A 24,411-nucleotide genomic window follows, 5' to 3' on the forward strand; every position below is an offset into this window, starting at 1 on the left:
GAAAAATTACGACATATTGTGGCGACTGTAGGTCCACATATGGTGAAACTCTAAGAAAACAAATAGAACTTGTCGTTGCATTGGAAAAAGAAAATCACAACACATGGAGAATATCCACAGAGTCAACTAAAAGGTGGTAATAAAGGATTCTCTGGTGAATCTACATCTACATCGTACTACACCTAACGATGTATGACGGAAGGTACTTCAGGTACAAATAAGTAATCCTCCCATTCCCTGCTCCACTCGCGGGCGGCAGATGTGAAAAATGACTCTTATTTCTACACTACTGGCCATTAAAATTGCTACACCACAAAGATGACGTGCTACAGGCGCAAAATTTAACCGACAGGAAGAAGATGCTGTGATATGCAAATGATTGGTTTTTCAGAGCATTCACTCAAGGTTCGCGACGGTGGTGACACCTACAACGTGCTGACATGAGGAAAGTTTTCAACCGATTTCTCATACACAAACAGCAGTTGACCGGCGTTGCTTGGTGAAACGTTGTTGTGATGCCTCGTGTAAGGAGGAGAAATGCGGACCATCACGTTTCCAACTTTGATAAAGGTCGGATTGTAGCCTACCGCGATTGCGGTTTATCGTATCGCGACACTGACGCTCGCGTTGGTCGAGATACAATGACTGTTAGCAGAATATGGAATCGGTGGGTTCAGGAGGGTAATACGGAACGCCGTGCTGAATCCCAACGGCCTCGTATCACTAGCAGTCAAGATGATAGGTATCTTATCTCCATGGCTGTAACGGATCGTGCAGCCACGTCTCGTTTCCTGAGTCAGCAGATGGGGACATTTGCAAGACAACAACCATCTGCACGAACAGTTCGACGACGTTTGCAGCAGCATGGACAATCAGCTCGGAGACCATTGCTGCGGTTAACCTTGACGCAGCATCACAGACAGGAGTGCCTGCGATGGTGTACTCAACGACAAACGTGGGTGTACGAGTGGCAAAACGTAATTTTTTCGGATGAATCCAGGTTCTGTTCACAGCATCATGATGGTCGCATCCGTGTTTGGCGACATCGCGGTGAACGCACGTTGGAAGCGTGTATTCCTCATCGCCATACTGTCGTATCACCCGGCGTGATGGTATGGGGTACCATTGGTTACACGTCTCGGTCACCTCTTGTTCGCATTGACAGCACTTTGAACAGTGGACGTTACATTTTAGATGTGTTACGACCCGTGGCTCTACCCTTCATTCGATCCCTGTGAACCTTACATTTCAACAGGATAATGCACGACCACATGTTGCAGTTCCTGTACGGGCCTTTCTGGATATAGAAAATGTTCGACTGCTGCCCTGGCCAGCACATTCTCCAGATGTCTCACCAATTGAAAACGTGTGGTCAATGATGGCCGAGCAACTGGCTCATCACAAAACGCCAGTCACTACTCTTGATGAACTGTGGTATCGTGTTGAAGCTGCATGTGCAGCTGTACTTTTACACGCCATCCAAGCTGTGTTTGACCCAATGCCCAGGCGTATCAATGCCGCTATTACGGCCATAGGTGGTTGTTCTGGGTACTGATTTCTGAGAATGTACAAACATGTTCTGGGAAAATCAGGAATACAGAAATACAAGTCGCTGATGAATGAAATAAATAGGAAGCGCAGGGAAGCTAAGACGAAATGGCTGCAGGAAAAATGTGAAGACATCGAAAAAGATATGATTGTCGGAAGGACAGACTCAGAGTACAGGAAAGTAAAAACAGCCTTTGGTGATATTAAAAGCAACGGTGGTAACATTAAGAGTGCAACGGGAATTCCACTGTTAAATGCAGAGGAGAGAGCAGATAGGTGGAAAGAATGCATTGAAAGCCTCTATGAGGGTGAAGATTTGTCTGATGTGATAGAAGAAAAAACAGGAGTCGATTTAGAAGAGATAGGGGATCCAGTATTAGAATCGGAATTTAAAAGAGCTTTGGAGGACTTACGGTCAAATAAGGCAGAAGGGATAGATAACATTCCATCAGAATTTCTAAAATCATTGGGGGAAGTGGCAACGAAACGACTATTCACGTTGGTGTGTAGAATATATGAGTCTGGCGACATACCATCTGACTTTCGGAAAAGCATCATCCACACAATTCCGAAGACAGCAAGAGCTGACAAGTGCGAGAATTATCGCACAATCAGCTTAACAGCTCATGCATCGAAGCTGCTTACAAGAATAATATACAGAAGAATGGAAAAAAGGTGACGATCAGTTTGGCTTTAGGAAAAGTAAAGAGACGAGAGATGCAATTCTGACGTTACGGCTAATAATGGAAGCAAGGCTAAAGAAAAATCAAGACACTTTCATAGGATTTGTCGACCTGGAAAAAGCGTTTGACAATATAAAATGGTGCAAGCTGTTCGATATTCTGAAAAAAGTAGGGGTTAGCTATGGGGAGAGACGGGTCATATACAATATGTACAACAACCAAGAGGGAATAATAAGAGTGGTCGATCAAGAACGAAGTGCTCGTATTTAGAAGGGTGTAAGACTAGGCTGTAGCCATTCGCCCCTACTCTTCAATCTGTTCATCGAGGAAGCAATGATGGAAATAAAAGAAAGGTTCAGGAGTGGAATTAAAATGCAAGGTGAAAGGATATCAATGATACGATTCGCTGATGACATTGCTATCGTGAGTGAAAGTGAAGAAGAATTAAATGATCTGCTGAACGGAATGAACAGTCCAATGAGTACACAGTATGGTTTGAGAGTAAATCGGAGAAAGACGAAGGTAATGAGAAGTCGTAGAAATGAGAACAGCGAGAAACTTAACATCAGGATTGATGGTCACGAAGTCAATGAAGTTAAGGAATTCTGCTACCTAGGCACTAAAATAACCAATGACGGACGGAGCAAGGAGGACATCAAAAGCAGACTCGCTATGGCAAAAAAGGCATTTCTGGCCAAGAGAAGTCTACTAATATCAAATACCGGCCTTAATTTGAGGAAGGAATTTCTGAGGATGTACGTCTGGAGTACAGCATTGTATGATAGTGAAACATGGACTGTGGGAAAACCGGAACAGAAGAGAATGTGGTGCTATAGACGAATGTTGAAAATTAGGTGGACTGATAAGGTAAGGAATGAGGAGGTTCTACGCAGAATCGGAAAGGAATATGTGGAAAACACTGATAAGGAGAAGGGACAGGACGATAGGACATCTGCTAAGACATGAGGGAATGACTTCCATGGTACTAGAGGGAGCTGTAGAGGGCAAAAACTGTAGAGGAAGACAGAGACTGGAATACGTCAAGCAAATAATTGAGGACGTAGGTTGCAAGTGCTACTCTGAGATGAAGAGGTTAGCACAGGAAAGGAATTCACCCAAATTGGGTGAAAATATAATCACATATCAGTTCTAGTATAATATATTTGTCCAATGAATACCCGTTTATCGTCTGCATTTCTTCTTGGTGTAGCAATTTTAATGGCCATTAGTGTAGAATTTTCTCTTAATGGTAATTTCGCAGGATGTACGTGGAAAGATGTAATATGTTGTCCGACTCTTCCCACGAAGTGCTCTCTCGAAATGTCTGCATGCATAACGCGTCTCTTGTAACGTATACCACAGTAGTTCGTTGAGTATCTCTGGTAAGAACCCCAGACAGGTGAACAATACTCAACAATCGGTCGAACAAGTGCCTTTTAAGCCACTTGCTATGTCGATGGTTTACATTTCCTTAACAGTCTACCTTCGAATCTGTGTGGCATTTGCTTTTCCTGTTATTTGCTTTATATGGTCATTCCACTTACGGTGGCTCTGGATAGTTACTCCTAGCTATTTTAGGTAGATACTGTTTCCAGCAATTTTTCGTCAATAATTTAACTGTGAAGCAGTGGATTTACTTTCCGTGCATAAGCGATATGTTACATTAATTTACCTTTCATTATCAACTACCAGAGAACACATAACTCTCTGTAGATGATCTCATTTGATCCATTTATTAATGGTTCTGAAAGCCTGCGACTGTGAAAACTATAGGTTTGTTTGTAAATAACTCATCTGCTACCAGTCACGATTTTCTTTAATTTATTTTTCGTAGGACGCGTTTTGGGAAATGATTCCCATTTTCAAGTGCGTTTTTTGTGTTTTTTATGTCATTCCTATGTGATGTCGATGTATGAGATACTGCTTCATTCAGTTGACTTTACTGCAATATATAAGAAAACGCGATATTTAGTTCGTTGTCGATCTTTTTGTGAAGTTAGTGGCGAAACTGAGAAGAATTTGTACTGACGGTTTCCTTATGGTCCATTTCTGCACAAATGGATCATAAGGAAGCTATGAAGTGATGGAAGCATCTGTACTCGTACTTGAAGGAGATTATCGACAAACATTTCCAGCTCTCCCAAACTCAACACCAGCAGACGGAATCAATGCACGCTCTCTGGCCACACATACAAATGCTGCGACTGACAAAAAAATTAGTGCTGAACTGTCGAAAGACGAAACAACAGCACATTTTGCTGAACAACTTTTACAAACAGGCGAAGCACATATCCTACTGACCAGAGGATGTTCCTCATTAAACTCAACAGTGATTTCCGGAATATAGCCACTGCTGAAAACGATGTCATTGACCGAATTTATCCAAACATTGTTCACAACTATACCAATCCGGACGGGCTGTTTGAAGGGGTAACTTGGCCAACTAAAAATAATACTGTTGACTATATCAACTTTAACATTAAAAAGAAAATTCCCGGGGAAGAGAGAATATACAAATCGATCGATACGATGGTAAACGTTGAAGAAATTGAGAACTTTCCTACAGAATTTCCAAACTCTTTGCAAGTACTAGCAATACCATTACACTGATTCCTTCATAAAATTGAATCTCCATCGCATTACTCAGAAATTTCAATTTACCAAACTATGCAATGGATGATCGTCAAACAGCTAACGAATAACATCATCAAAGCCGAACTTATCATTGGAAAGTACAGAGGACATACACTATTTATCCCCAGAATACCAGTGATGTCAACAGAACTGCCATTCCAATTTAAAAGACTGCAATTTTCAATCAAATTAGCCTACGGTTTTACAATTAACACAGCACAAACACAAACTTTAAAATATTGCGACATAAGCCTCAAAGACTCCTGCTTCTCTGAAGGCCAGCTGTACGTAGCTTACTCTGAAATTGGAAATTCGAAGAATTTGTCAGTATATACGCCGGATAACAAATTGAAAAATGTTGTTTACAAGCAAGTATTGTAAATAGCGAGAATATGTTTTCCATAAAAATTCTTTACCTCGTATCCTTTAAAGTTGGTCCTTTCATCCCAAATACCACACAGTCTCGTATCAGTTCCCTGAAAGAAGCCGGGGATCCATTTTAGTAATTCAATATCCTCTTTACTTCTGTTATGCCGATTAAGAACTCAGATGGAGATCAGGAAATAAGCAAACAAGGTAAAGCTGAAAAGCGGGAGGAATACGTAGAATGGCTATGCTAGGAAACTGAAATTGAATATGGCCAATACGGAAGAGGAACTGAATGTAGATGAGAGGGAAGATATAATTTTCCGAAGCTAATTCGACGGAACACTCGAAGACTTAAGCCGAAATAAAGCCTGGAATAGACGACATTCCCTCAGACATATCGAGATCCTTGGAAGAGCTAGCCATGGTAAATTTAGTCCAAGCGTTTTGCAAGTTATATGAGACAGGCGAAATTCTCTCAGACTTAAAGAAGAACGTAATAACTCCAATAGAAAGATGGCAGATGCTAACAGTTTTGAATACTGCCGAATAAACGGTTTAAGAAGTCATGTTTTCAAGATATTGAAACAAATTATTTACAGAAGAATGTAAAAACTGGTAGAAGCCAACTTTGGAGAAGATCAGTTTGAACTCCGGAGAAATTTAGGACCACGTGTGAAACCGTCGTGTCGCTACTGCTTATCTGAGATGACAGATCAAGGAAAAGCAAACATACGTCTATAGCATTTGTAGATTTAGAGAAACCTTCTAACAGTATTGAGTGGATTGCAGTGTTTCAATGTCTGCAGTTGTTGTTGTTGTGGTCTTCAGTTCTGAGACTAGTTTGATGCAGCTCTCCATGCTACTCTATCCTGTGCAAGCTTCTTCATCTCCCAGTACCTACTGCAGCCTACATCCTTCTGAATCTGCTTGGTGTATTCACCTCTTGGTCTCCCTCTACGATTTTTACCCTCCACGCTGCCCTCCAATACTAAATTGTTGATCCCTCGATGTCTCGGAACATGCCCCACCAACCGATCCCTTCTTCTAGTCAAGTTGTGCCACAAGCTCCTCTTCTCCCCAATCCTATCCAATACCTCCACATTAGTTATGTGATCTACCCATCTAATCTTCAGCATTCTTCTGTAGCACCACATTTCCAAAGCTTCTATTCTCTTATTGTCTAAACTATTTATCGTCCACGTTTAACTTTCATACATGGCTACACTCCATACAAGTACTTTCAGAAACGACTTCCGGACATTTAAATCTATACTCGATGTTAACAAATTTTTCTTCTTCAGAAACGCTTACCTTGCCATTGCCAGTCCACATATTATGTCCTCTCTACTTCGACCATCATCAGTTATTTTGCTCCCCAAATAGCAAAACTCCTTTACTACTTTAAGTGTCTCATTTTCTAATCTAATTCCCTCAGCATCACCCGACTTCATTCGACTACATTCCATTATCCTCGTTTTGCATTTGTTGATGTTCATCTTATGCCCTCCTTTCAAGACACTGTCCATTCCGTTCAACTGCTCTTCCAAGTCCTTTGCTGTCTCTGACAGAATTACAATGTCATCGGCGAATCTCAAAGTTTTTATTTCTTGTCCATGGATTTTTATACCTACTCCGAACTTTTCTTTTGCTTCCTTTACTGCTTGCTCAATATACAGATTGAATAACATCGGGGATAGGCTACAACCCTTTCCCACTCCCTTCCAAACCACTGCTTCCCTTTCATGACCCTCGACTCTTGCCGGCCGCGGTGGTCTAGCGGTTCTAGGCGCTCAGTCCGGAACCGCGCGACTGCTACGGTCGCAGGTTCGAATCCTGCCTCGGGCATGGATGTGTGTGATGTCCTTAGGTTAGTTAGGTTTAAGTAGTTCTAAGTTCTAGGGGACTGATGACCACAGATGTTAAGTCCCATAGTGCTCAGAGCCATTTGAACCTCGACTCTTATAACTGCCATCTGGTTTCTGTACAAATTGTAAATAGCCTTTCGCTCCCTGTATTTTACCCCTGACACCTTCAGAATTTGAAAGAGAGTATGCCAATCAACATTGTCAAAAGCTTTCTCTAAGTCTACAAATGCTAGAAACGTTGGTTTGCCTTTCCTTAATCTTTCTTCTAAGATAAGTCGTAAGGTCAGTATTGCTTCACGTGTTCCAATATTTCTACGTAATCCAATCTCATCTTCCCCGAGGTCGGCTTCTATCAGTTTTTCCATTCGTCTGTAAAGAATTCGCGTTAGTATTTTGCAGCTGTGACTTATTAAACTGATTGTTCGGTAATTTTCACATCTGTCAACACCTGCTTTCCTTGGGGTTGGAATTATTATATTCTTCTTGAAGTCTGTGGGTATTTCGCCTGTCTCATACATCTTGCTCACTAGATGGTAGAATTTTGTCAGGACTGGCTCTCCCAAGGGTATCAGTAGTTCTAATGGAATGTTGTCTACTCCTGGGGCCTTCAGTGCTCTGTCAAACTTTTCACGCAGTATCGTATCCTCTACTGTATTTCTTTCCCCCATTCCTGTCAATTGTTCCCTTATGCTCTCCCTGAAACTCTGTACAACATCTGGTTCTTTCAGTTTATCCAGGTCCCATCTCCTTAAATTCCAACCTTTTTGCAGTTTCTTCAGTTTTAATCTACAGTTCATAACCAATAGATTGTGGTCAGAGTCCACATCTGCCCCTGGAAATGTCTTACAATTTAAAACCTGGTTCCTAAATCTCTGTCTTACCGTTATATAATCTATCTGATACCTTTTAGTATCTCCAGGGTTCTTCCATGTATACAACCTTCCTTCATGATTCTTGAACCAAGTGTTAGCTATGATTAAGTTATGCTGTGCGCAAAATTCTGCCAGGCGGTTTTTCTTTCATTTCTTAGCCCCAATCCATACTCACCTACTATGTTTCCTTCTCTCCCTTTTTCTAGTCTCGGATTCCAGTCACCCATGACTATTAAGTTTTCATCTCCCTGCACTACCTGAATAATTTCTTTTATCTCATCATACATTTCATCAATTTCTTCGTCATCTGCAAAGCTGGTTGTCGTATAAACTTGTACTACTGTAGTAGACGTGGGCTTCGTGTCTACCTAGGCCACAATAATGCGTTCACTATGCTGTTTGTAGTAGCTTACCCGTACTCCTATTTTTTTATTCATTATTAAACCTACTCCTGCATTACCCCTACTTGATTTTGTATTTATAACCCTGTATTCACCTGACCAAAAGTCTTGTTCCTCCTGCCACCGAACTTCACTAATTCCCACTATATCTAACTTTAACCTATCCATTTCCATTTTTAAATTTTCTAACCTACCTGCTCGATTAGGGGATCTGACATTCCACGCTTCGATTCGTAGAACGCCAGTTTTCTTTCTCCTGATAATGACGTCCTCTTGAGTAGTCCCCGCCCGGAGACCCGAATGGGTGACTATTTTACCTCCGGAATATTTTACCCAAGACGACACCATCATCATTTAATGATACAGTAAAGCAGCATGCCCTCAGGAAAAATTATGGCTGTAGTTTCCCCTTGGTTTAAGCCGTTCGCAGTACCAGAACAGCAAGGCCATTTTGGTTAGTGTTACAAGGCCAGTTCAGTCAATCATCCAGACTGTTGCCCCTGCAACTACTGAAAAGGCTGCTGCCCCTCTTCAGGAACCACACGTTTGTCTGGCCTCTCAACAGATACCCCTCCGTTGTGGTTGCACCTACGGTACGGTTATCTGTATCGTTGAGGCACGCAAGGCTCCCCACCAACGGCAAGGTCCACGGTTCATGGGGGGATGTCTGCAGTATCAAGGATAAAATACAGAGCGAAAACTTATTCGTAACTTGCGCAGAAACCGGACTACACTCTAAGGTGCCAAGAGGGACGCAGCAGTTGCGAAGAAATTAAGATAGGGTTGTAGCTTATCCCGAATGGTGTATAATCTGTGACGAACAAGAAATTTGTAAAATGTTTTCAAGTTCAGAGAGAAAAAATAAAAACTTTGAGAACTGATGTGAAATTGTAATTCTGTAAGTGATCCAAAGGACTTGGAATATCATTTCACTGGAATCAGTTAGGTCTTCGTAATTTGTCATATGATGCCCCTAACAAAAGTGAAGAAGTGCAGTTGAATATAGTCGAATTAAATTAGATGATACTCAGGAAATCACATTATAAACTGAGACACTAGAAGTAATAGGTGAGTTTTTCTTTTCAGCAGGAAAACAACTGATGGCAGCTGACGTACAGAGGACATAAAATGCAGACTGGCTACAGCATGGAAATCTTATCTGAAAACGAGAAATATGTTAACATAGAATACTAAATTAAATGTACGGAAGTCTTTTCTGAATGTACGGATTTGGGTGTCCTCTTGTGTATGAATGAAACATTTACATTTAAACAGTTCAGATTAAATGCTGTGCTAGAGAAGAATGCTGATGATTATATGAGTGTACGGGAGAAATAATGAGAAAATACTAAACCAAATAAGAAACCAGTTAAGAAATTTATGGTGCAACAATCCTAAAGGAGGACATCGGTTTATGGGCATCGTGATGCGTACAAGAGTCGTTAAATCGATAATGTAGGGAACTGTGGGGTAAAAATATGTTGTAAATTACTTTTAAGTTTCTCCATAGCTTTGCAGTTCTCCTTAGACTAAGAAGAAACTTTCCTATTTTATGTTTGGTATGACAACGACGAAGTGCACAAATGAGTTTTCCCGTCCACTAAATCCTGCCCCTGTTTCAAAGGTAATTGACCTTATTCTCGTCAACACTTTAGAAATCCCGGATGTGAGACTCAAGTTCCTTGGTATGACAACAACACTGTCTTGAAAACCGACGGGAAGTCTGTGTTCCATGAATTTTGGACACTAGATGGCGTAACCAGTAACTTCAAATCTATTTGATTTCGATTTCTAGTGTATTTAGTAAGATCCTGATTTTCTATACCAAATTAATACACCACTAATCTACACTGCATCACGCATTTCATGTATATCAACCGCTTTCTATTCTATCTTGCAGCAGAGCAGTGTTCCCTGTCGGAATGACTTAAGAGATACTCTTGTTGTCAAAAATTTGTAGATTTACCGCTAGTATTCTAACAGACCCGTAAGGTCCATAGGAAAATATAACACGGAAATTTAGTAAACCTAAATTGGAGTCTTTCTGAGACAGAGTCATTTCCCTTCGAAAACCATTAGGATATATTTAGAGAATCGGCACTAGAGAAAGCCTATCAAACAATTCTGTCTTCATTGTACATCTCTTGTTGGGGCCATACCACTCAGATAACAGAAGCTAGGAGTCGTATTACGGACTTAAAGAATTCATTGAGCACTCGTTGTAGAAGCGAATAGTCCATCTCCAAATTAGATTAATACCCTCCACCGTCTACTATACACTATCTTTTCTTGTATACGTATAACGTTGGTGTAGGTTTCCTGTTTGCATTTATCACTGCATTGGAATTGTTAATTAGGTAGTGGCAAGGCACCATTTCAGATGTTTTGTAAATTTGTAAATTTCTGGTAAGATCTAATGAGACCAAACTGCTTGGGTTATCGGCACCTAAGCTTACACACTGCTTAATCTAACTTAAGATAATTTACGCTATGGACAACACACACAGACACGTGCCAAAGGGAGGACTCGAAGCTCCGACGGGGGGAGCCGTGCGGACCGTGACAAGGCGTCTCAGACCGCGGGCCCCGGATGTTTTAGATCATCTTGTTGTGAGATTCGGTGAATGAAGAAGCTAACTTTGAATGCTCCCGACTGTTACATTTAAAAAGAGCTCGTACTATAACCAGAAGGTCAGTTGTATTTGCTGCGCGAGGTAGCCGCTCGGTCTGGGGCGCCTTGCACGGTCCGTGCGGCTTCCCCCGTCGGCGGTTCGAGTCCTCCCTCGGGCATGGGAGTGTGTGTTGTCCCTAGCGTAAGTTAGTTTAAGTTGGATGAAGTAATGTATAAGTCTACGGACCGCTGAGCTCAGCAGTTTGGTCTCATAGTCCCTACCACAAATTTCCAAAATTTCCGTTCTACTTGCAAAATGTCAGTAGTGTGCGCATGACATGCATACACTGTAGCAGGTAGGCGTCTACTGAAACGGAAGACAGTTCATTAAATTTTTAGCGACTTTTCTTTTAAAGTAAGCGATAATCTTTGTTTGGGGCTAGGCATGATTGTTCAGCAGAAACGTTTATAGCATTCTGTCTTTTGTGTACTCGAACGCACAGCAGACACGAACTTCTTATACGAAATTGTATGGCAACACTTTTGGATTAGGTCAAACTGAGTTTATAAGTCAGTCTACCAAGGTGACTTTTTTTTTCGACCAACCTAAACTACACTACTGGCCATTAAAATTGCTACACCAAGGAGAAATGCAGATGATAAACAGGTATTCATTGGACAAATATATTATGCTAGATCAGACATGTGATTACATTTTCACGCAATTTGGGTGCATAGACCCTGAGAAATCAGTACCCAGAACAACCACCTCTGGCCGTAATAACGGCCTTGATACGCCTGGGCATTGAGTCAAACAGAGCTTGGAGGACTTCAACACGATACCACAGTTCATCAAGAGTAGTGACTGGCGTATTGTGACGAGCCAGTTGCCCGGCCACCATTCGCCACACGATTTCAATTGGTGAGACATCTGGAGAATGTGCTGGCCGGGGCAGCAGTCGAAAATTTTCTGTATCCAGAAAGGCCCGTACAGCACCTGCAACATTCATTATCCTGCTGAAATGTAGCGTTTCGGAGGAATCGAATGAAGGGTAGAGCCACAGGTCGTAACACATGTGAAATGTAACGTCCACTTTTCAAAGTGACGTCAGTGAGAACAAGAGGTGACCGAGACACGTAACCGCCGGCCGCGGTGGTCTAGCGGTTCTAGGCGCACAGTCCGGAACCGCGCGACTGCTACGGTCGCAGGTTCGAATCCTGCCTCGGGCATGGATATGTGTGATGTCCTTAGGTTAGTTAGGTTTAAGTAGTTCTAAGTTCTAGGGGACTGGTGACCACAGATGTTAAGTCCTATAGTGCTCAGAGCCATTTGAACCATTTTTGAGACATGTAACCAGTCGCACCCCATTCCATCACGCCGGGTGATACGCCAGTATGGCGATGACGAATACACGCTTCCAATGTCCGTTCACCGGGATGTCGCCAAACACGGATGCGACCATCATGATGCTGTAAACAGAACCTGCATTCATCCGAAAAAAAGACGTTTTGCATTTCGTGCACCCAGGTTCGCCGTTAAGTACACCATCGCAGGCGCTCCTGTCTGTGATGCAGCGTCAAGGGTAACCGCAGCCATGGTCTCCGAGCTGATAGTCCATGCTGCCGCAAACGTCGTCGAACTGTTCGTGCAAATGGTTGTTGTCTTGCAAACGTCTCCATCCTTTGACACAGGAATCGAGACGTGGTTTCACCATCCGTTACAGCCACGCGGATAAGATGCCTGTCATCTCGACTGCTAGTGATACGAGGCCGTTGGGATCCAGCACGGCGTTCCGTATTACCCTCCTGAACCCACCGATTCCATATTCTGCTAACAGTCATTAGATCTCGAGCAACGCGAGCAGCAATATCGCGATACGATAAACCGCAATCCCTTTATCAAAGTCGGAAACATGATGGTATGCATTTCTCCTCCTTACACGAGGCATCACATCAACGTTTCACCAGGCAACGCCGGTCAACTGCTGTTTGTGTATGAGAAATCGGTTGGAAACTTTCCTCATGTCAGCACGTTGTAGGAGTCGCCAACGGCGCCAACCTTGTGTGAATGCTCTGAAAAGCGAGTGATTTGCCTATCACAGCATCTTCTTCCTGTCGGTTAAATTTCGCGTCTGTAGCACGTCATCTTCGTCGTGTAGCAATATTAATGGCCAGTAGTGTATGATGGATGATGTAATCCAGCACTCGAATGCCTGTAAGTAGTGACATAGGACATGACATTGTTACCACCAGTTACGCTGCGGTCTTAGCTGGTATCGTAATAACTGAACTAGCTTACCTATTACGTGGTTCAATACTGGCCACCCTACTAAGCCTAGCAACCAGGTTCCTTTTCGTCAATTAGAGTATCCAAAAGTTATCTCTGGAATTTGATACCTGGATAAGAATTAGGAGATGGGAAGCGATATCAGCGATTGTATCCATCCGTGGCCACAGATAATAATAGTAAACCTAGTATTAATAATTCTATCAATTTTATTCATATGTGGATCGCTTTGAGGAGGATACTGGAATAGTAGTACAGGGTGGCGCAGATGGATCAGGTGGTTTTAAAATACTTGTCAAACTGTCAATTGTAAAGGTATTGGATTGAAATAAAGTGCAAAACGTGTAGTTACAATGGAAGTTTATTAACAAAAAAATAGTAATGTTAGTTTTTAAAAATTACATCCATCAAATGCCCTCCTTCTCGAGCGACGCATTCTTGGAGTCGGTCCTTAACGTTCCGCATTGCCCGCTCAAGCACATCACCAGGAATTGATGTGATTTCGGTGTGAATTGCTGCCTTCAACTCCTGAATGGTCCGGGGTTTGTTCATGTAGACCCTTGCTTTTAAATAGCCCCATAAGAAAAAGTCACATACCGTGAGGTCCGGCGAGCGAGGGGGCCAATGGACATCTCCATTACGGGAAATCAAACGGCCAGGGAACAGAGCTCGTACAGCTTGCATTGATATCCTAGCGGTATGTGCAGTTGCCCCGTCTTGTTGGAACCACATATTGCCCATGTCGTAATTGTTCTCTTCAAGTTGTGGGAGAAGAAAATCTTCAATCATGTTCACATAACGCTGCGAATTAACAGTAACCGCCTGCTCCCTTTCATTTTCAAAAAAGTAAGGACCAATTATCCCTACCTTAGAAACCCCACACCAAACCGTCACTTTGTCACTATGGAGGGGCCGTTGGTGTAGATCTCTTGGGTTAGTGTCGGCCCAGTAACGGCAATTTTGCTTGTTTACGTATCTGTTAATGTGAAAGTGAGCCTCGTCAGACATCATGATAATCAGGTTTACATCTTCCAATAACTCCAACATCTGTTGGCTAAACTGAAGCCTTTGAAGATGGTCTGTTGGGAGAATCTTCTGTACCAACAGGATTTTATAGGGGTGGAATTTCAGTTCTTCGTTAAGTATCCTTTGAAGGCTCCGACGTGACATTCCAAGAGCTTGAGCACGACGTCTCGTTGATCGACGTGGGCTCCCAGTGACATCACGTCTCACACGCTCCACGTTCTCAGGCGTTGTTATTGTTGGCGGTCTAGGCGTCCATTTTGGAGCACATGAACCAGTAGTGCGGAAATTATGCACCCAACTCAATATCCTATCTCGCTTAGGAACACTACCGCGAGGTGGGATGTTGAAACGCCGGCGAAAGGCACGCGTCACAGCACCAATTGACTCGTTATTGCATATGAACTCTTCCACTGCGAAAACACGATGCTCAACGGACCACGTAGCCATCGCGACTGACTGCCAGCCTGCAACTGAAACTTCCCGTCCCCCCCCACCACAGGACGAAGTCGCCGAACACCTGGCTCCCCCCCTCCAGACGTACAGTCCACTTCAAAACCACCCGATCCATCTGCGCCACCCTGTACATATTAAGTACTCTCTTGTTTGAAATTAACTGGATTTAGATTTTTCGGTGATAATATGAACAAAAGACGTTGGTTTACTTCGAGAGAGAGTAGCTGTCCGACCTGGTCGGACAATGTAATTTGGAATAAACTGCCTGAACCAGGAAGCAGAAGCCCATCACGGTGCCTCACTCGCCACACAGGTCGCACTCGCACGGGCAGACTGAAGCGGAAAGCGACGGCCAGGCGGTCTACATCAGCAACGGCCAGGCGGTCTACATCAGCAACTGGCCGCCGACTACGTCACAACGTAGTTGGCCACACGGGGCAACACCGTAATGAGGAACTGCAGATTGCGTTTGCGAGTGTGGCGGAGTGGGAGTATGGTTTGTCACACCCGAGTATCTTTTGATTACACCCGGTATATCGAGCAGCTCAGAGGAAGACGTGGTTCTCCGTTACTATTACACGTGAACTAGAAAGCGAAAGAAATGTCCATTGTCCAAAGAAGTGCAAACTGCAGGCTGTATATAGCAGCCAAGGAGCTGTAACAGACATATTCAACAATCATAGCTCTTTGTAGAATGACTTAACAGAATTAGTGTGTTTTGGCGGAACTTCTTCCACCACTGCGACAGCATATAGTTTTTTTTTTTTTTTTTAATTGAAACTCATATTGTGGTATCGTTATTTGTGCTTGTTAATTAATTTGCATGTGTCCACCATTGCCATTGCATATGTAGGAGAATTGTGGCTTTACACAGTAGGTTTACACATAATTATTTAATTTAGGGAATGACAAAGGCTACTAGCCACACAAAAGAATCCTGTCGGTATGATTTACACTTTTTTGTACGTTTGCTTACATTGAAGTACCAGTAATTTTATTTTGAACAATATATGTACAGTACGTTATAAATACACTACTGGCCATCAAAATTGATACACCACGAAGATGACGTGCTACAGACGCGAAATTTAGCCGACAGGAAGAGGATGCTGTGATACGCAAATGATTAGCTTTTCAGAGCATTCAGTGACACCTACAACGTGCTGACATGAGGAACGTTTCCAACAGATTTCTCATACACAAACATCAGTTGACTGGCGTTGCCTGGTGAAACGTTGTTGTGATGCTTCGTGTAAGGGGGAGAAATGCATACCACCACGTTTACGACTTTGATAAAGGTCGGATAGTATCCTATAGCGATTGCGGTTTGTCGCATCGCGACATTGCTGCTCGCGTTAATCGAGATCCAATGACTGTTAGCAGAATATGGAATCGGTGGGTCAGTATGAACCCATATTACTCTAACGCAACACTATGGCTGAGGTCGGTGAACTAACAAATGAACAGCAAAAGGAAAAAAATATCCAGTTTGGTAAGGTACTTTCATTACAGCAATTATGCGAGGTTACAAGTCCCTTTATCAGAATTCTAGGAGATCATGCGTTGGCGACTACTTTCGAAGAACCCGGCACTACAGCCACGAGCGGAACAGTTACGCTTGTATGAAGCTATGATTCTACGCTGCTGCAGTACTGCTATAATGTGCGGCGTATGACTTTTACTCTGTGACACATGGGACTTCAGAGCACTACGCCAGGACTGTCTTGGATTTGATGATCTGATATTCCCCAAGGCTCACAATGATATTAACTCGCCGTTGCAACCAAGAGGTCATAAGCGATAAACTAATTTGTAAACTGAGGCAGTAAATATCTAATCAAAATCGTCCCAATTATCGACATGTCACTGAGTGACGCCGTATTGCAAGATGGTGTACATTTATGTGAAACAGAGCATGGGGAAAGAATGGGAAAGTAATGAGTTGGAATTCGTGACTTCCAGCTACAACAGTGCGTTGTGGTAGTACAATAACGAAACTTGTGAAATTTTACCGTACCTGGATAAATGTCCGTTCTGTCGGACATGAAGCATGCATCAACCTGAGAATCTAAGTTGGCCGGAAAGCGTGTCTAGATGATCGATGCGGTTAAGGCAACTGAACAGGTGCGGAGCAGTCCGGAACTGCACGACTCCTACGGTCGCAGGTTCGAATCCTGCCTCGGGTATGGATGTGTGTGATGTCATTAGGTTAGTTAGGTTTAAGTAGTTCTAAGTTCTAGGGGACTGATGACCACAGATGTTAAGTCCCATAGTGCTCAGAGCCATTTGAACCAGGAGCGGAGCATCCAGGTTCGAGTCCCAGTGTCGTACTAATAACTTTCGGTATGACGTAACGACAATGTCCTCTGCGATTTTCCTTTCTTTTCCCTTCATCTACTTAATATATATCTACCAGTCCGGTCATCGTGAGTGGTGTGTGTTCTGTGGACATACCTGACAGATTAAGCAACACTCAAATATATGAAAGACAATCAAAATATTCTTTCTCAACAGAAGTCAGAAACGCTGTCTGTTCGACTGTACTTGATTAAATGCTGTGAATAGGACATGAGCAAAAACAAAGCTTATTATCCTTTCTTTTTAATAGAGGTGGAGCCCTTCCACGCCCACACCGGCATGATGACCAACACAAAAGGTCTACTGCCATCTGTGTAGAAGGGTTAGTTTTCACTAAAGTGAGGCGTGGCAGGATGTGGGTACTGCGACGCTTGCGTACGCCTGGTTAAGGTTAACCATTAATACGTGCTCATCTGGAGATGGATTGGGTCGAAGTCGAACGAATGGTAGCGGTCTGAAGGGCAGAGGAAAAAAAGTGCCAAGGCAAGAGCCAAGGGAAAAAAACATCTGCGATAGTTAGGTCGGGTGGTAAGAGCAGTAGCGGATGTCTTGTTGCCTGAGATATGTCGTGCAAGGTGTAACATCATAGATTAAGGGTCGACCTACGACAGCAATCGCACAACTAGCGTACGGGCCGCTAGACGCCGCCGCGGCCGCTACGAGTGCATTGCGGTCGCAGGCGCCCGTGTTGTGTACGGGCCGCGACGTGCCGCCACGAGCCGTATGAAAGTGCCGACGGAGTTCGGCCATCTCTCATTTTATTGGCATCTGATTTTTGCCTGTTCTCTTATTTACTTAGTTGCTTAGCTCTTATTCGTTTATGGCTCATGTTATTGTGCTCTCTTTCAGCCATTCTGATTGTTTTCATTTACTCCCAATTGAGAAGTGTTCATTTTGGCATTTGACTTTTGCATATTTCTCATTTCGCTAATAATATGCTCCTTAGCTTTTTACAGTTGAATTGATTAACATAGTCTCATGAACTGTTTGTTCATTTCAGCCTGTTCATATTTTGAAGTTCTTGAAATACTGTAATAATTATCGGAAGCATTTCTTAAAAAAAAAATGGTTCAGATGCCTCAGAGCACTATGGGACTTAACATCTAAGGTCATCAGTCCCCTAGAACTTAGAACTACTTACATCTAACTAACCTAAGGACATCACACACATCCATGCCCGAGGCAGGATTCGAATCTGCGACCGTAGCGGTCGCGCGGTTCCAGACTGAAGCGCCTACAACCGCTCGGCCACACCGACCGGCAACCATTTCTTCCCTTAACCTTGTGTCACGTATTCTCGATGTAGGATTTGTTCTGTGACACAGGTGTAAGGTTTTGAATGTAAATTATATACGAAACTGTGCTTTAAAAGGAATTTATTTTTCAGTTTGTACTACATCAGACGACAATTTTGTGTTATGAGGGAGACATTTGAGGGGCGAACCCATAGAAACAGTTGTAAGTGATCCCCTTTAAAAATAAAAATTTGTGTGACGCTGAAAGATGTGACACTGTAGGCACAGGAAATATACAGGGCTATTACAAATGATTGAAGCGATTTCATAAATTCACTGTAGCTCCATTCATTGACATATGGTCACGACACACTACAGATACGTAGAAAAACTTATAAAGTTTTGTTCGGCTGAAGCCGCACTTCAGGTGAGAGACAAAATGGCGACAGGAGCCGAGAAAGCGTATGTCGTGCTTGAAATGCACTCACATCAGTCAGTCATAACAGTGCAAAGACACTTCAGGACGAAGTTCAACAAAGGTCCACCAGCTGCTACCTCCATTCGGCGATGGTATGCGCAGTTTAAAGCTTCTGGATGCCTCTGTAAGGGGAAATCAACGGGTCGGCCTGCAGTGACCGAAGAAACGGTTGAACACGTGCGGGCAAGTTTCACGCGTAGCCCGCGGAAGTCGACGAATAAAGCAAGCAGGGAGCTAAACGTACCACAGCCGACGGTTTGGAAAATCTTACGCAAAAAGGCTAAAGCAGAAGCCTTACCGTTTACAATTGCTACAAGCACTGACACCCGATGACAAAGTCAAACGCTTTGAATTTTCGGCGCAATTCGCAATTCACCAAAAGTTAACGTGTTTTGTGCAATCTCACGGTTTAAAGCTTACGGCCCCTTTTTCTTCTGCGAAAAAAACGTTACAGGACACGTGTATCTGGACATGCTGGAAAATTTGCTCATGCCACAACAGGAGATCGACAGCGCCGACTTCATCTTTCGACAGGATGGTGCTCCACCGCACTTCCATCATGATGTTCGGCATTTCTTAAACACGAGATTGGAAAACCGATGGATTGGTCGTGGTGGAGATCATGATCAGCGATTCATGTCATGGCCTCCACGCTCTTCCGACGTAACCCCATGCGATTTCTTTCTGTGGGGTTATGTGAAAGATCCAGTGTTTAAACCTCCTCTACCAAGAAACGTGCCAGAACTGCGAGCTCGCATCAACGATGCTTTCGAACTCATTGATGGGGACATGCTGCGCCGAGTGTGGAAGGAACTTGATTATCGGCTTGATGTCTGCCGAATCACTAAAGGGGCACATATCGAACATTTGTGAATGCCTAAAAAAACTTTTTGAGTTTTTGTATGTTTGTGTAAATCATTGTGAAAATATCTCAAATAATAAAGTTATAGTGGAGCTGTGAAATCGCTTCAATCATTTGTAATAACCCTGTATATATATATATAAAATTATACGTCACATAGGGTAGGCTTCGTTAGTAGTGGGTATCATGCATGTCGATACCTTTGACGTTGTGCGGTGGTGTTGCTCGGAGGCTGCCGCTGGGTGCCGGTGTAGAGCTCTCGTTCAGCAAGAGTTAGGTTTACTATCGTTTTTGTGTCCCAGCTGCACAGGGTAGGGCGATGTTGGCGAATTGCTTGCGCGTCAGTGGGCGAGCTCGTCGGGTTCCCCGCTGTGGCCTGTTGGTCGGCTCTGATAGCAGCTGGTAATTACCAGTCAGTGTTGCTGATATGCAGGGGCTTGCCGACGTTTGTCGCTTGTTTGTGTATGTTAGTTTACCATAGGTTGATATGCCCTAGCTAGTAGTGTCTTTGGCCGCTCGTGCTTCCATAGAAGCACGTCTGACATCTTCCAACACCTGGTGCGTTCTCACTGAACAATGGCTTGTCACACCTACTTCTAATTCTTCTGGGCAGTGAATTCAGACAATGCACGACGTCGTCACTCGATGAAACTTGGGCCATACACGGAAAGAACTGCTACAGTAGAGTACAGAAAGTAACTCAAAGATATGCGCAGTGAGAACTAAAGTGATAAGGCAATAATTACACTTAAGGCATCACTTTTTATGGTGGTCTCCTGGATATAACAAAGGACAGGAGATGGTTCTTGATAGAGTGTGTGACTACGGCGAACGGCGTTGCATGATCTGCAATGTGCTCCCGTGCTGAACACAAGTTGGTGAGATATTCTTGCGGTAGTGAATTCCATTCCTCCTGGCTGGGTGATGGTAACTGCAAGTGTTCTGCAACGCATCTTTCCAACGCATCCCACACATGCTCAATGGGATTTAAGTCGAAGGAACGGGCAGGCCAGTCCATTGGGCAAATATTGTCTCCTTTCAAAAGTTCCTCCATCAGCACTGTTCGATGAAGCATTGTCATGCGTAAAAATGTACTCAGGGCCGAATTAGAATCCACGCACATGGAGAAGGAGTACACATCGCAATTGGTGAGTGTGTCAAGTTCAAAGGTTTGGAGATCACTGCGCCCCTCAACATTATATCTCCCCACACAATAATATCTGGACCATCAAAAAGATAATGTTTGATAATGTTCTTGGGTGCATCATATGGTCCACTTATCGACTTATGAGGGTACCTCCGGAATCACTATTCAGACTGAATCTACTCTCATCCGAGAAGAGCACACGACACCACTCCTTCATATTCCAGTCCCTATGTTCTTGGCAGATCGTGAGACCGACATGCAGGTGTCGATGGAACAAAACACTCTGGTCGTTGAGCAAAGAGCCCACACCAGTGTATTCGCCACGTCACTGTGGAGCGTCAGACTGCCTGCTTTGGGGTCAGGGATTTTCTCTGCCTCGTGATGACTGGGTGTTGTGTGCTGTCCTTAGGTTAGTTAGGTTTAAGTAGTTCTAAGTTCTAGGGGACTGATGACCAAAGATGTTAAGTCCCATAGTGCTCAGAGCAATTTGAACCATTTGAACTGCCTGCTTTGCTCTCCTGTTAAATGCGGTTGCAATTGCACCTGCTGTTTGTTGTGTTTCTCTTCTTGTCTCCTACACAATGTGGTGGTCATATTCTGCTGAAGTTGACCATGTTCGGCCATCGCCTCTCCCTCGGGAAGCAGTGCCTATGGTTCAGAACACTCCCCATGCGCGTTAAACTGTGCTGTGAGCAATCCGTAACTCCTAGACTACTCTCGCTAGATTTCGTCCTCCCCCCCCCCCCCGTTCCCCCGTCCCCCGTCCCCCTTACCAAGTTCTTCCCCGCTTCTAATCATATAAATGTTGTTTACAGGCCATGTAATGAAGACGGTCACTAAAGTGCACTGAAACTGCTAGCTGATTGACATATACGGTCTTTTCCTGCTCCTTCAACAGCCGGGTTTTTCGGAGCCAGCCCAATTTGGAGCTACAGCCACCCCGAGCTCACACCATATGACGTCCAGTATTCTGTGCACAGTTAGAGACGTTTGGCAACATGCTCCTAAGATTTCATTCATTATTACTGTGTAGTTAGCATGCGGTGGTACTTTATACATGTCGACCATAAGTTTTGCGGAGCTTACCTTACCGCATTTCCACCATCATTCACAGAACCTTTCATGGTGCCACGATTTGGTTTTTACTTGTTCCAACTTCAGAATATTATTAGCAACTCTGTCTGGATTTTTGCAGACCAATACTCTTTGACAAATTGTCCCCTAAACTCAAGTAAATTATTACAAATGGTTCAAATGGCTCTGAGCACTATGGGACTTAACATTTGTGGTCATCAGTCCCCAAGAACTTAGAACTACTTAAACCTAACTAACCTAAGGACGTCACACACATCCATGCCCGAAATTATTACAGTCGTTACCAATTTTGCATGGAAAGCGAACGGTATTCCCATTTAAATGTCCTATCAAACAAGAAATCTGCTCTTGCGCTGAACAATATCCTGGTAACACGTCAATGAATTATTGTATAAATAATTTTAGTTGCACATTTCCATGCAGTTCGAAATAATAAAATTTGCCCCAGTGGATGAATTCCGCTTCGACCGAGATAACAAGCGATTGCTGTGCTACCCTTTATAGACCAATTTAAAATCAGTTTTGACCAGTTTCGCATCAGCTACTTGATTATAAGCCAGCCGCTCTTTTTGGAACGACTCGTCTGCTGTTCTCTCGGCATCCAGTGTGCTATATGTCTTTGTTACACGGAGATTAACATTACTACACTGACTGCGCATTATTATTGCTGCTTCTGGAGGTCTGTACCTACAAGATAGCAACCAGTCGCACACCTGCCTCCCGTGTGTGGCCAAGCATCAGGTGTCATCCCGTGCAGCCAAATTACGTGACATGCCCGTCCCCGACCAACACTTGCGTCATGTGTTAGTAGATATCCCGTTCAGCAACCAAATAGGCTGTTTCGTTATCCACAGAATCTTCGGATGCTTGCTGACGACAGTGCTCGAATTCACGACCGCAACACTGCTATTGCAGGGCACTATTTTACCTTCCCGTTTCACGTGCCGACAAGCAGATGACGACCTGTTTAAGCGGTGCGACCATATTCATACTGACGCCCAACCATGGAATACCAGCTCGCATCAAGCTCCCAACAGATACGTTCTACCGCTGTGAACAGTCCCCATCCATGGTTCATCTGTGGCCTACTCTCCAATGCCAGCACGTCTACTTATATTGGATCCTTCCTTTCGACGACATGCGGTGCAGCCAATGGCCGTCATCAAGCCACACTCAGACTTGGCCTCTGAAACAGGAACCTCCAGGACATTGATATTATAGCGTGACTTAATGTTCATGCAATCAGAGACAATTGCTGCACCATGTGATACTTTAACTATGACATTAGTAATTGTGATTCTGCCCGCTGTGGCTGACAATCCAGTGGACTTACCGGCTCTCACCCTCTTTAAGAGAGAGACATGGTAGAGATTTGTTTCTTGTGTTTGTGTACTCAAGCTCCAAAGAAAGAGAAGAGAAGCTTTTATGTTTTATCAATAAAATTGTTGGACCTGTACTTCATTACATACGGATCTTTCAGTGATATCAATGCTTGATGTTCCTCACTATCGTCGTCCAGTGACCTCAGTAGTCAAACGCCTTCGTGGGCATCAATTTTCCCTCGTTGAACTCAGTGTGGGCCTCGACCGTTCTCCATAAGAATAAACCATTTTCGTATGCTCCAGAGCGACCATTCGCTCTAACGCCACGCTTCAATTTTCTCTTAACAACTGGGTATTGTCGGCCGGAGTGGCGCTACAGTCTGGAACCGCGAGACCGCTACGGTCGCAGGTTCGAATCCTGCCTCGGGCATGGATGTGTGTGATGTCCTTAGGTTAGTTAGGTTTAAGTAGTTCTAAGTTCTATGGGACGACCTCAGATGTTAAGTCCTATAGTGCTCAGAGCCATTTGAACCTTACGCTGCCGTTGGCCCAAGGGCCTCCTCCAACTTCAATTAGCGAAGAAGTTTTCGTGAACTTGCTCTGAAACTGTATGATACTCAGCAGGTAGATAGGGCCTGACAGCTACTTTCTCAACTACTTTTTGTTCCAACTTCCAATTTATTTCAGTATATTCATCACTGACTCTGTTGTGGCTCCCGCTCCATACATCCTAAATATATTGCATAGCATGCAGCAGATGTAGTATAGCGCATACAACAAGGAATGTTGTCAGGGATTTTATCTGGCTTCACTACAGCTTCAAAGGGATCAGCTGTCTTCCTCAAACCAGGTCCACTGTCCACAAGCTCTGGAGGTCTCCGCCACAGTCTTCACCTTCTTGTTCAGCAGCAGCTCCACGGCATCTCTCCACTCCAGGCTCGGATCTGCAGTTCATTAGATGTGGACCTTCCAGCGACACCCACAAATGGGCTATCATAGTCGATACTGTGAAGCCCGACGTTCCTCATCAACGGTATTGTCCATTCCATGCGTCGTTTTACTCCCCTGATTCATGCTCTGCTGTGCGTTCAGTCATTGGAGGAGTTGCTACGAAAGTACCAGTACTAACCGTACATCGTGGCGTGCTCGCTTCCTTCTCCTCTAC

This window comes from Schistocerca americana, chromosome 8, assembly GCF_021461395.2.
Source record: "Schistocerca americana isolate TAMUIC-IGC-003095 chromosome 8, iqSchAmer2.1, whole genome shotgun sequence".
NCBI classification, from domain to species: Eukaryota; Metazoa; Arthropoda; class Insecta; order Orthoptera; family Acrididae; genus Schistocerca; species Schistocerca americana.